This window comes from Protopterus annectens, chromosome 1.part0, assembly GCF_019279795.1.
Source record: "Protopterus annectens isolate FY-2018-M chromosome 1.part0, PAN1.0, whole genome shotgun sequence".
Lineage (NCBI taxonomy): Eukaryota > Metazoa > Chordata > Ceratodontiformes > Protopteridae > Protopterus > Protopterus annectens.
Genome location: NC_056725.1, coordinates 193,020,336 through 193,032,895, shown reverse-complemented (window position 1 = coordinate 193,032,895; position 12,560 = coordinate 193,020,336).

Here is a 12,560-nt window from a genome sequence, read left to right as displayed (position 1 = left end):
GTCTGGTAAATAGCTAAGGATTGATGTCACTAAATAATGAGAATTATACTGAGTTTAAGACTCCACATCCTGCAGAAAAGTCATGCTAATGCAAAACCTAGTATTCTATCAATGTTCCAAGCTTGTAAGAGCAATAGTTATAATGTGTCCCTATTAGTCCCCCCCATCATGTAGGTTTTGTACAGATTTGTTGCTCTAAGAGGTTGAGAGGTATGGTCCATACATATTTACAGTAACAACCCTTCACATTTGTGTAATGTACAACTGCATATCTGTAGTCACTTTATGTCCAAGATAATAATCCCTGTATGACTGAATACAGGTAACAGTCAAATGTGAATGGGAACACCCCTCACCGTGGAGTATGGACTGTAACAACCCCACCCATAATATGTATTGCCAACAGAATAAGCTGATGACAGGTGCCCAAACACCTGTATCTATAAACACAGGTAAAAATTCATAACAGGGAGAAACTCTCTGCCCATATGCTTCATCTGACATTTGAACTCGGCCAGGGAAGTTCCGTTCACCAGCCTAAACCCAGATCACTACATGAACACCCTGAAAATCAAAGACTTGTATGTGCCAGGACTATATGCCTTGGTGTTCTGCATATCCTTGGAGTGATTAACAATGCAGCTGGGGTCCACAGCAGTAGGCAATAGGGAATGTATAATATGTAGTACCGCATTTTTCCCAGCAGGAGAATGGATGCCTGTGTTGTAAGTGAAGCAGTGAGGCATATGTTGATGTAGCTAAGTACTATGGGTATGCATATCAATGAGGCAGAACACCAATAGAATAGTGGTTCCAGCATCCAGACAACGTGAATGCAGTCCCGGTTGACCTATGACCACTGCACATATAACTTTAGAGTGTAATGAGTGTGTTCGTGCTGTACACACATTTAAATATGTAAAGGTGAATGTGTATTTCGCATCAGTCCATAAACCGGAATACAGATATGTAACTGTTACTGTCAGAAGTATGAAAAGCCACGTAAGCACAAATATCTATTAAACATATGTAACCCACAATAAGGATATGCAAGTGCGCCTGCGCGTGTGTAATCCGCTCACAGCATAGCAAATGAATGCTGTTTTCTCCACGTTATATATACATGGCTCATACCTGTTAACCCCGTAAAGTATGAAACCGGACAAAGCCATGAAAACAACTGGTACAAATAGGGACAATACCCAGATATTGCCCTAACAAACATAGAAAGTGGATAGAATAACAGGTGTGTCGCTAGCATGGATTCTCTGAAGGGTATGAAGTCGTAACCTGAAATGCTTGTCATTATTTTCCAACGTCAGTCTTTAATGATATGCCACTAAATTGCCAGATAGACACAAGGTTATGAAAAACAGACCAAAGATAAGAGGCAAACAGCTGTACATTCAGGGAAAATCTGTACAGTTGAAAGGTATGATATGTATATATATATATCTGTGTATACACATAATCCACAGGTGTAAACCAAAGCAAATTATGAAATGAGGAATGTACAGACATATGTATATATGTACATGTATATATCTATACACAACAAACATATGTCCCTGTAGATATAACACATGTACATAAATAGGTCACGGTATAGCTATTATGGATAGACAGACAGACATGCACGAAAGGTGAATAAACCTCTGCTTTCCGAACCATTGCCCGGAAAGTACCAGTTTGACAGGCCTGCAAGGTCTACACTTTAAACATGAATATAGGTGTCCTTTGCAGGACCCCAAAAATTGATCCCATATGAAGTGCGAACCATCATAGACGCAAATGAAGTCACAGCTGCAACTACGATATAGCTGTACATGCAACAGTAGCAGGTGCAAGGGTAAAAACACATGGGTCGATAGAATGTATGACGTATGACCTGATATCCGGAGAGTGGGAAGTGCTTAGAAGTGTCCTCACACTTTATTATCACTTAAATTAAACATGTCTAATGGGCACTGTGGAGGGGTGTCAGGTATGGGAATCATGTGTATGTAGAAATATGCCTAGGTGTTGGTTGGCACAGATTTATTAGGTCCGCCCCATGGGAGTGATCAATATACCTATGTGGGTATAGCACACGCCTATATTCTCCAAAAAGGTTCAATTCATCTACTGGATATTGTGTAAACCACTGGGGGAAGACATAGGGACCTATATCAGTGTCATGTAGGCAATTATCATGGATGGACATGTATACGACCAAGATGGTAACCATACCTGCCACACTTTCAGAATAAGACAGCTGGACTAAGGCATAGTACATGGAATACAATAGGGACTATATTAAATATACCCCAGACAAAGTCAGAACATTGATAGAATAATGGCGTAGTCAGGAATATGAATGTTATGAGAGTTAGTAATCATGAAATAGAAATGTCAGTCACTATTATCTAACCGCACAGTCCGTAATGCCTTGCCAGTAATTTACCAGAAAGGCACATTATTATGACAAATGTAACAAGATCATAGGTCAAACGTCAGGGTGTTTACCCATAATGTGTACAGCTGAGAGGTATGAAGGTAACCCGTCCAAAATAAATGTACAGAACTAGTGATACTAGGTAGACAGGTGAGAAGAAAGACATCAGGACAAATGACAAAACATGTATAAGTCAAAAGCATGTACTTCGACAAATGTGAATGACAACGTATGCCCTGTGAAAGTCAATGTGGAAGGTTAATAGACTCAAAAGAAATGTGTCCCTCAGGGTGTCATGCAGTGTCACCGATACAGTGTCCAGTCCCCCATACTCATACGTGAGCTCTGCCACTGATGGAAAGCGCAAATACTGGCATACACATAAGGTACATGATAGAATAATTAGTGTGGATAAGCACCTGTTGGCCTTTGTGAGGAATACAACCCTCTAGGTGGGTGTGTCCTGCAATATAAATGTAATGGCATCTGGCCTGTGATGCCACCATACAGTGTGTGTATTGGTGTATGAAACTTGATATCCTGTATCAGAAACATACCTCGCAACTGTACAGGTTTACGCAGAATGTGCAGAGTTTTGCCTCATATGTTTGGTGTGTTCCTCTTAAAATCTGTACCTTTCTGGCAAATACCTGAGAACTGAAGTCATTAAATAATGACAAACACTTGAGTTTAAGACTCCAAATCCTTCAGAAAAGTCATACTAACGCAAAACCTATTATTCTGTCAACTATCTATGTTTGTAAGAGCAATATTTAAAATCTGCCCCTATATGTCCCCCCATCAGTTAAGGCTTTGTTCAGATTTTTGCTCTAGGAGGTTGAGAGGTATGATCAGAAACAGATACATGTCTGAGGAAACAGCATTATTGACTACAAGATAACTCAGAAGGTATGAAAAGCGTTGCAGTAGGATGTTCAGTATTGGCAGCAGGTATGTGCTGACATGTCAAATGAGACAGCAGTTTATATGAAGTACCTATAGGGCTGTCACCTTTACAAATGATGACAGTGGGACATACCCACAGCCATGCACACACCACAAATAGACATAGCACACAGCAAAACTAGGCCATAATGCACGAAGCCTCTGGCGTGTACGAGTAGAGTGAGAGTACAGCAAGGAAAGATGTCTGACAAGCTATACAGCAAACTCCTGTAGGGGCGTGTAAGACCGCCCGTAACACAAACGTTGCATGGACAATGTTGGGATTTGCAACATACCCCATTTGTATGTGAAATCTACGCAAATATGCGATACATGAAACAGTCAGCTGTCCGTGCAAGAGCAGAGTTATGTGCAGAAATGTACCTGGCTATTAGGCGACTAACGTTCTGCATGTTGTTAAATGGAGCAATGACAGCTGCAAATACGGTATGAATACAGTCGAAGAAGCATGCCAATGTCCAAATCTAAGGCCAGTGGCAGTATTGTCCATTGGATATCAATAAAATTGTAGTTATCCTGCCCCGATCTCCGGTGTGGAAGCGTAGCACAGCACCACGAGAACGCGCTGCACTTCAAAACAAGTCTAATATGTATAATATACATAGTAAATGTAGGTTTAGTTAGATGTTAGTATAGGTTCATAGGTTCATAGGTTCGTACTAGGCTATCTGCCCTAGGGCATTTATAAGCCTAGCCAGAGTGTGTGTGGCTTTCACCACCCCTTAGGATGAGAATACTACACCCTTTTAGGGTTTAGTTTACTGTGCCTCTGTCTAGTAGTGACACAGAGATGACCCCCGGGGTAAACCTACGATCTCCCATCCACTCGTCAAGATTTCTCTTGAATAGAGTCAGTGAGGGGCTCTGCCTAACATGGACTGGGATTCTGTTCCAGAGTGTAGGGAGCCTCTGGGTTATGAATCTGTCCCTCCAGCATGTCCTATTAATTTCTGTGTTGAGGTTTAAGTCTCTTGTTCTCGTGGTTCTGATGGATTTGGATTTTCTGAGGTGGAGCATGTCCATTAAATCCGGATTGGACATGGCCTTGTACATCAGGCACAGATCACCTCTGAGTAGGAGGTATGCGACTGAATAGAGCTGGAGTTTTTTCAGTCGGGCCGCATATGACATATGTTTAAGACCCTTTATCCTCTTGGTGAGGAACTTTTGGGGTCTTTCCAACTGCTGCAGGTGTCGGGTGAGATACATCCCAAATGGGGCATTGTACTCAATCATTGGCCTGATAAGAGAAGAGTACAGGGGCACAATGACCTCTCTTGATCTAGATGTGAAACCCTTCATGATAAGGTGGGCAATATAGAAGGTCTTCCTAACCACTTTGGCAATGTGAATGTCAAATGAGAGGTTACTGTCAACCTGGGTCCCTAGGTCCCTGATTACCTCTTCCTCAGATTTAATGGATTACCACCTATGTGGTAATTTGTTGGTACCTTGTTTTTCCCAAAGGGTATGACTATACATTTTTTGGTGTTCAGCTTAAGGCCATGGCTCTGGCACCAATTATCCATTTCTATGAGGCCTCTCTGAAGGATGTTTGTGTCCGCTGGAGTATCAATTATGGCGCCTAGTTTGCAGTCGTCTGCGAACTTTGTCAGCCGCAATCCTCCTATGTTTGCCTGTACCTCAGAAAAATAAATGCCGAACAAGAGGGGTCCCAGGACTGAGCCCTGTGGGACACCGCTTGTGACTGGCTTAGAGTCTGACATAGCTCCAGCAACTCTGACCCTGTGGGTTCTGTCCTTGAGCCAGTTTGCAACCCATCTTGTAAAATATGGGTTTACATTTAAGCTGGTGAGTTTGTCTATGATGCCTGAGTGGGGTATTGTGTCAAAGGCTTTTACAAGGTCAAGGTAGGCTGTGTGAACTGCCTTACCCTCATCAATGGCCTTAGTGACTGTTTCAAAAAAGTTGACCAAGTTCAAAAGGCAGGATCTGCCCTTGACAAAGCCAAATTGGGTAGGATCCAATGTCTGTAGGTCCCCAATGTCTTTGTTTATGAGTTCCATAATGATCCTCTCCATAGCTTTGCAGACCAGGCTCATCAAGCTTATGGAGCGGTAATTTCCAGGGTCCGTAGAAGCACCGCCTTTGTGAAGTGGGACCACTGTTGCCGTACGCCACTCTTTGGGTACGTAGTAAGGCTAAGATTAAACAGCAGCCTTATGTGTGGGTTTAGTTCCTCTTGGAGTTCATGTAGCACACAGCCCGGGACACCATCCGGTCCCATTGATGCTGTGTTTTTACCTTTAGAGAGGGCAGCTCTCACCTGGGCATCTGAGATGTTAGGGAGGCTACCCTCTGCTTGGATAGTTATTTCTCCTTTTGGGGGGGAGGGGGAGGAGAAATTTGCACTGAACTTGTCTGCCAGAATGTTGGCAATGTCGGTGGGTTCAGTGTATTTTGTGTCATTTTGGACTAATTCTGAGCATATCTAGGAGTTTCCACCCAGGTTTCTAACATAGCTAAAGAAGGTCTTGTGATTGTCTTTTGTGTCTTTTGCGATTTTTCTCTCAAAGTTGGCCTTGGATGATTTTATGAGTGATCGTAGTTTTTTGCTAGTACTGATCAGAGATGCCTTTACTTTTAGGGATTTTGCTCTGTCATGTAGTAGCTTCCTCCTCCTGTTGTAAAGTTTGTTTATGGCTGGGGTCCACCAGACTGGGTACCTGCCTTTGGGGGAATGGGTCTTGGTTTTATTTGGGATTGCATGATCCATGCATTCTTGAAGGTGCCCATAGAAGGCATTTGCAAAGGCTTCAGCAGTGTGGGTTGTGGTTTCCACTGGCCCAGGGGCCTTGAAGGATACCACTTCAGTCTTAAGAAGTGTGAAGTTGGCTTTTGAGAAGTTCTTCACTGTGGTCTTTTGTGCAGGGGTGGGGCGGATGTGGATTTCCAGTGAGATTAATTTATGGTCTGATCTTACCAAAGAGGGATATACTTCCAGTGTGGAGTATTTTGTCCCCATGTTTGTGATGATCAGGTCTAGTATATTGTCTCCTCTTGTGGGAATGGTGACTAGTTGTTCCATTGCATTTGAGTTTATGAATTCTAGGAACCTTTGGGCTAGGGTGTTGGGACTTGAGTAATGTTCCCAGTCTATGTTTGGGTAGTTGAAGTCTCCGAAAATGATGGTATTTGGAGAGACATTCATACTCCAGTGTCTTCAGGAAGGCTGTGTGGGGTTCCTGAGTTTGAGAGGGTGGTCTGTAGCATGCTACAAACTGTAAAGCAGTTTTGCCTATGGTTAGTTGCACCTGGATGGTCTCCGATGCTTCGTATTGCCACTAACCTGGAGGTGTGGGTATCTTTGATGAAAATGGATACTCCCCTCCTTTGTGGTTTGGTCCAAGTTTTGGGGCCGGAAAGCATGATATGAGGTAAAACCTGATAGTGCTGGGGTGCTCTCAGGAGCCTTGAACCAGGTTTCAGTCACTGCACAGACATCGATGTTCTCCATACTGAGGAGGGCTTCGAGGGCGTGCATCTTGAGGTTTAGACTTCTGGCATTGAGCAGCATTATCCTTAGTTTTTTTCCACTTGTGTTTTCTAGGGTGGTAGGTTTGTCATTTGAGCCTTGCCTAAAAAAGGCACTATGGGGGTGGCAAGAGCCTTGGCCAATATCCGGAATCCCAGGGGTGGCAGGTGCAAGCCATCCCTTGCGAAGCAGAGTGGCTTGTCAAGCATGTAATCCCAAGCAGACAGACATTGGATCCCCTTAGAATGACACCAGTAATTAAGCCAATTGTTAAAAATGATCATTTTGTCTTTGTACTGTGGCATCATTCTTGGTGTGGGTAAGATGCTGCTCAGGGTCAGGGTCATACCGGCCTGGGCTACATAATCAGAGAGCTCCTCTATGTCTCTTTTCATGTAGTCCAGGGAGGTACGTCTCAGGTCGTTCACACTGGCATGTACAATGACTGAGTCATATTTGTACTTGCTGTGGAGTGACCTGAGTGCTTGTGTTATGTAGCGGATTCTAGCTCCCGACAGGCAGCTTACTGTGACCTTTTCCTTGTTCAGTCTGGTGAGCGGGACGTCAGTGTGTCTGACTATGGAGTCACCTATTACAAGTGTGTCTGGCATGTTGTTTGGCCTTAAGGGCTGTGACTGTTTAGCACACTGGCTTTGTGAACTATGTGTTGCATGTGCTATGTCTTAAGGTGGTGGTTGCTTGGGTGTCTGCTTTGGAGGCCTCTGTTGTTTTGGTAGATTTTTAATCAGCGCCTCCGAGTATATTTTTGTGTGTTTACGTGTTTGGATTGCAGTTGTGATAATTCTATGTGAGACTGGGTTTGTGGTGTGCGTGGTTTCCTTCTCCTCCTGACTGGTCTTGCCAGTACTGAATTGAGAGAGGTCAGCCTCTAGTTTGGCTATATAGTTGCATCTCTCGCATATATTTGTATTTGTTGGGAGGAGAAGAGGGTTGTCTGTGTACATGAGGCAACTGTAACATTGCCTCAAGATTCCCAGATTCACCAGATGAACAGGAGAGGACGCCAGCAAATGACCCTTCGACATGCTAGAAATAGTGAAAAAGATTGCTGTGTAACTGAGTCAGAAAGGACCTATAGGGAAATGGGTACTCAACAGAATTTAGGTGAATGAAGTACTTTCTTTTGTTTAAGAGTGCTTTACCTGTATAAAAAATGCTTTAGGAGCAAATGCTGAGCTTTTCAGATAGAGTATAGGCTGTTTAGATTGCAAGTAGAACAGTTCTAAGGGAAAAATTGAAGAGCAGATTTGGTGGAGCCAGAAAAAGTTTAACCAAGTTTAACCTTGTTTAACCGGCGCTGCGCTATGCGCATGACCGCTCAAAGCCGTGCAAACACGGATTTTAAGCAGTGAACTACAAAAGCGCTAGGAATGCTCCCAAACAACCAATTACTACAGCTTCTTGTGCTGAGGTCACTTTCCCCAAGGACAGGTAGGCTGCTCAAGGCTCCTCACTCCCACTAGTGAGCAAAGAAACTTCCTTCTATCCAAGTAAGGTAATGGACAACACAGGAACTACACCACAGCCCAGAATACAGCAATGCCTGTATACTGGTCTAAACTAGTCAAGGAAGGTGGGAAAACAAGGATTATTTTTTTGTTTTTTTGATAGAAACACACATAAAATGCAGAGACAGTGATAAATTAGTTACACAGGCTAGCACACTTTAGTGGGCAGCCTCCACAGTTAAATTAAACAAACAAACAAGCAAACTTTCGATCAAATTCGACTAAATGTAACTTTAAGTGCAGTTTTTTAAATACATGCAGTAATCAGTAAAAAAACAGTTCAGGCTAGTTCAAAGTAAGCTACAGAAGCTATTTCTAGTGAAAAAAGCAAAGATACTTAAATCCAGAAGGTAGTCACTTTTTTGAGTTCCTTGCTGCTAGGACCACTCTGTAAACCCATGTGGAGCTTGTCTGAGCAATATAACCAGAAAAAAATGCCCAGAGGCGGATTTTAAGCAGTGAACTACAAAAGAGCTAGGAATGGTCCCAAACAACCAATTACTACAGCTTCTTGTGCTGAGGTCACTTCCCCCAAGGACAGGTAGGCTGCTCAAGGCTCCCCACTCCCACTGGTGAGCAAAGAAACTTCCTTCTATCCCAGTAAGGTAATGGACAACACAGGAACTACACCACAGCCCAGAATACAGCAATGCCTGTATACTGGTCTAAACTAGTGCAGAGACAGTGATAAATTAGTTACACGGGCTAGCACACTTTAGTGGGCAGCCTCCACAGTTAAATTAAACAAACAAACAAGCAAACTTTCGATCAAATTCGACTAAATGTAACTTTAAGTGCAGTTTTTTAAATAAATGCAGTAATCAGTAAAAAAACAGTTTAGGCTAGTTCAAAGTAAGCTACAGAAGCTATTTCTAGTGAAAAAAAGCAAAGATACTTAAATCCAGAAGGTAGTCGCTTTTTCGAGTTCCTTGCTGCTAGGACCACTCTGTAAACCCACGTGGAGCTTGTCTGAGTTGTATAGCCAGAAAAAAATGCCCAGAGGCAGATTTTAAGCAGTGAACTACAAAAGAGCTAGGAATGGTCCCAAACAACCAATTACTACAGCTTCTTGTGCTGAGGTCACTTCCCCCAAGGACAGGTAGGACTGCTCAAGGCTCCCCACTCCCACTGGTGAGCAAAGAAACTTCCTTCTATCCCAGTAAGGTAATGGACAACACAGGAACTACACCGCAGCCCAGAATACAGCAATGCCTGTATACTGGTCTAAACTAGTCGAGGAAGGCGGGAAAACAAGGATTATTTTTTTTGTTTTTTTGGTTTTTGATAGAAACACACAGAAAATGCAGAGACAGTGATAAATTAGTTACACAGGCTAGCACACTATAGTGGGCAGCCTCCACAGTTAAATGAAACAAACAAACAAGCAAACTTTCGATCAAATTCGACTAAATGTAACTTTAACTGCAGTTTTTAAAATAAATGCAGTAATCAGTAAAAAAACAGTTCAGGCTAGTTCAAAGTAAGCTACAGAAACTATTTCCAGTGGAAAAAAAGCAAAGATACTTAAATCCAGAAGGTAGTCACTTTTTCGAATTCCTTGCTGCTAGGACCACTCTGTAAACCCACGTGGAGCTTGTCTGAGCAGTATAGCCAGAAAAAAAAAAAAAAATGAGATGAATGGCAAGCTGGAGACAACATGGCTACTGCGTACTGGTTGTTATGTGTGGAAGCGCTCTGTCAGAGATGTAACAAAGCATTTGTAGGCAATATGATGCAAGTGAGGCTGAGGATAGTGAATCACAACATGTCATGCCATATGGGCCAAGCCTCTACAGTGTAGTGTGGGATAAGGGGACTAATAGAGTAGAAGATAGGTGACAACATGTGTGTGTATGTATAAAACACTGTAATCTTACCGGAGCAGTGTCACATGTTTGCTGTCAGTACTCAGTGGAAGAGGCGTGTTATGAGCTATCCTAGGAAAGTCAGGAGACTGACGGTGTACGCCATGGATACCACCGATGTTACCTGCAAACCTGACCACAGTGTGTCCATGCCTGTGCATGCCAGTAAGCCTGAGTAAGCATGTGTGCGAGCATCAGCCTGTGTGCATGTGTTGAAGAATGCGTAAGTTAGTGTACGAATGTTGATGCCCATGTAATGTCGTGTATGCCAGTGTACGCATTTGTAAGCATGTATATATGTGTACTACACACATCACACACATCACACACATACTGCACACTCAGACACACATGCTGCCAATACTACACACATCAGTGAAATGGCACATGGATGGAGAATACTTCATCAGAATTAACAGTGCTGTAAACTATGCTACATTGATGGTCACAGCTGCAATGCATCATGTCTGCTGATATACACCTGGAAGTATCACACTTTGTGTTAACAGCATTCTAACATCAGTACAGTGGAATAAAGCCACCGTGTGCATCAGCACCAGGTTAGTCTGATCCTGCATCAATGTTACACATCACAGGTGGTGGCACAGATGACATCATATGCACAGGGTGTGGTGTTACATTTCCAGAGCTGTCATTGAGCCATCCAATTTACACGTAGGTGTGTGTGTGTGTGTGTGTGTGTGTGTGTGTGTGTGTGTGTGTGTGTGTGTGTGTGTGTGTGTGTGTGTGTGTGAGGGACAACAGTTATTGCATGGCCCAATGGTGATGCAATGGGTTTGTGTATGTGATAGCCCTAGCTGTTGGTGGTACGTGTGTGTGTCTGCATATACACAAGTACAGCATGTGTCAGCCATATACAGGAGGTTGTGGGACAGTCACAGACTGCACCTGCCACGCTGTAGAGATCACCATTACTGGCCATGGACACCCCACCATGCATCCAACACATACCCAGTCCTGCACCTGTCACTGTATACACATACAGTCCTGGGATCTGTACCACAACCTGTACATAAATGTGAGTCAGTAATGTTAACCTGAGTTGCATAGAATTGTCAGTTACTACATATAGATATGAGCCATACTCTCCCTGCAAAGTAATAACCACTGCTGACTGTCGCCGAGATGTGCATATGACCATGCAAAGGTGCTGTACTAACATTGTTTCCAATGCCCCTTGTAATACCCAGCAACACAATAACTGGTCACTACACAAGTATAACCCACAATCACTACAGCACACAGTATGTGCACTATCACAGAGCCATAGCAGATGTACATACATCCAAGGTGATCACGTACAGATAATGCAGCACATTCAAGAGTGATAATCTCAACATACATATCTATATATATATATATATATATATATATATATATATATATATATATATATACATATATATATATATATATATGTATTTATTTATATATATATATATATATATATATATGTAGATAGATACAGACACACACACACACACACACACACACACACACACACACACACACACACACACACACACACACACACACACACACACACACAAAACACACGTAGCAGGGTTGGGAGCAGAACACAAACATAATTACTGTACCACATAACAGCATTACACAGTTACAGAACATGCAACCATGATTAGTAGATCACAGCATTCACACAGGCATACATCTAGCCTGTAGACAGCAGCAGCAAAGGCAAAGACGCCGCATGGATGTTATGGTGAGTGAATACTGTAAAAGCAATGTACTGTTATCATGCAGCTGGAAACAGACACACACACACTTGGCAGGGCTGGGAGTCAAACATACCCCTAACTACCCTATCACACTACAGCATGACACATTTACAGAACACGCTACCAAGATTACTAAACACAGCAGTCCCAGAGGCCTACTTCTAGGCACGTGTCATCATCCGCAAAGCCAAAGACATGGGTAGGACATATCTGTGGTGTGAAGCATCTAAAAGCATGACCGAGCCCCCAGGTGGACGGGATCATGCACACACACACACACACACACACACACACACACACACACACACACACACACACACACACACACACACACTTGGCAGGGCTGGGAGTCGAACATACACCTAACTACCCTATCACAACACAGCATGATGCATTTACAGAACGTGCTACTGAGATTACTAAACACAGCAGACCCAGAGGCCTACTTCTAGGCTCGTGTCATCATCCGCAAAGGCAAAGACGTCGATAGGACATATCCTTGGTGTGAGG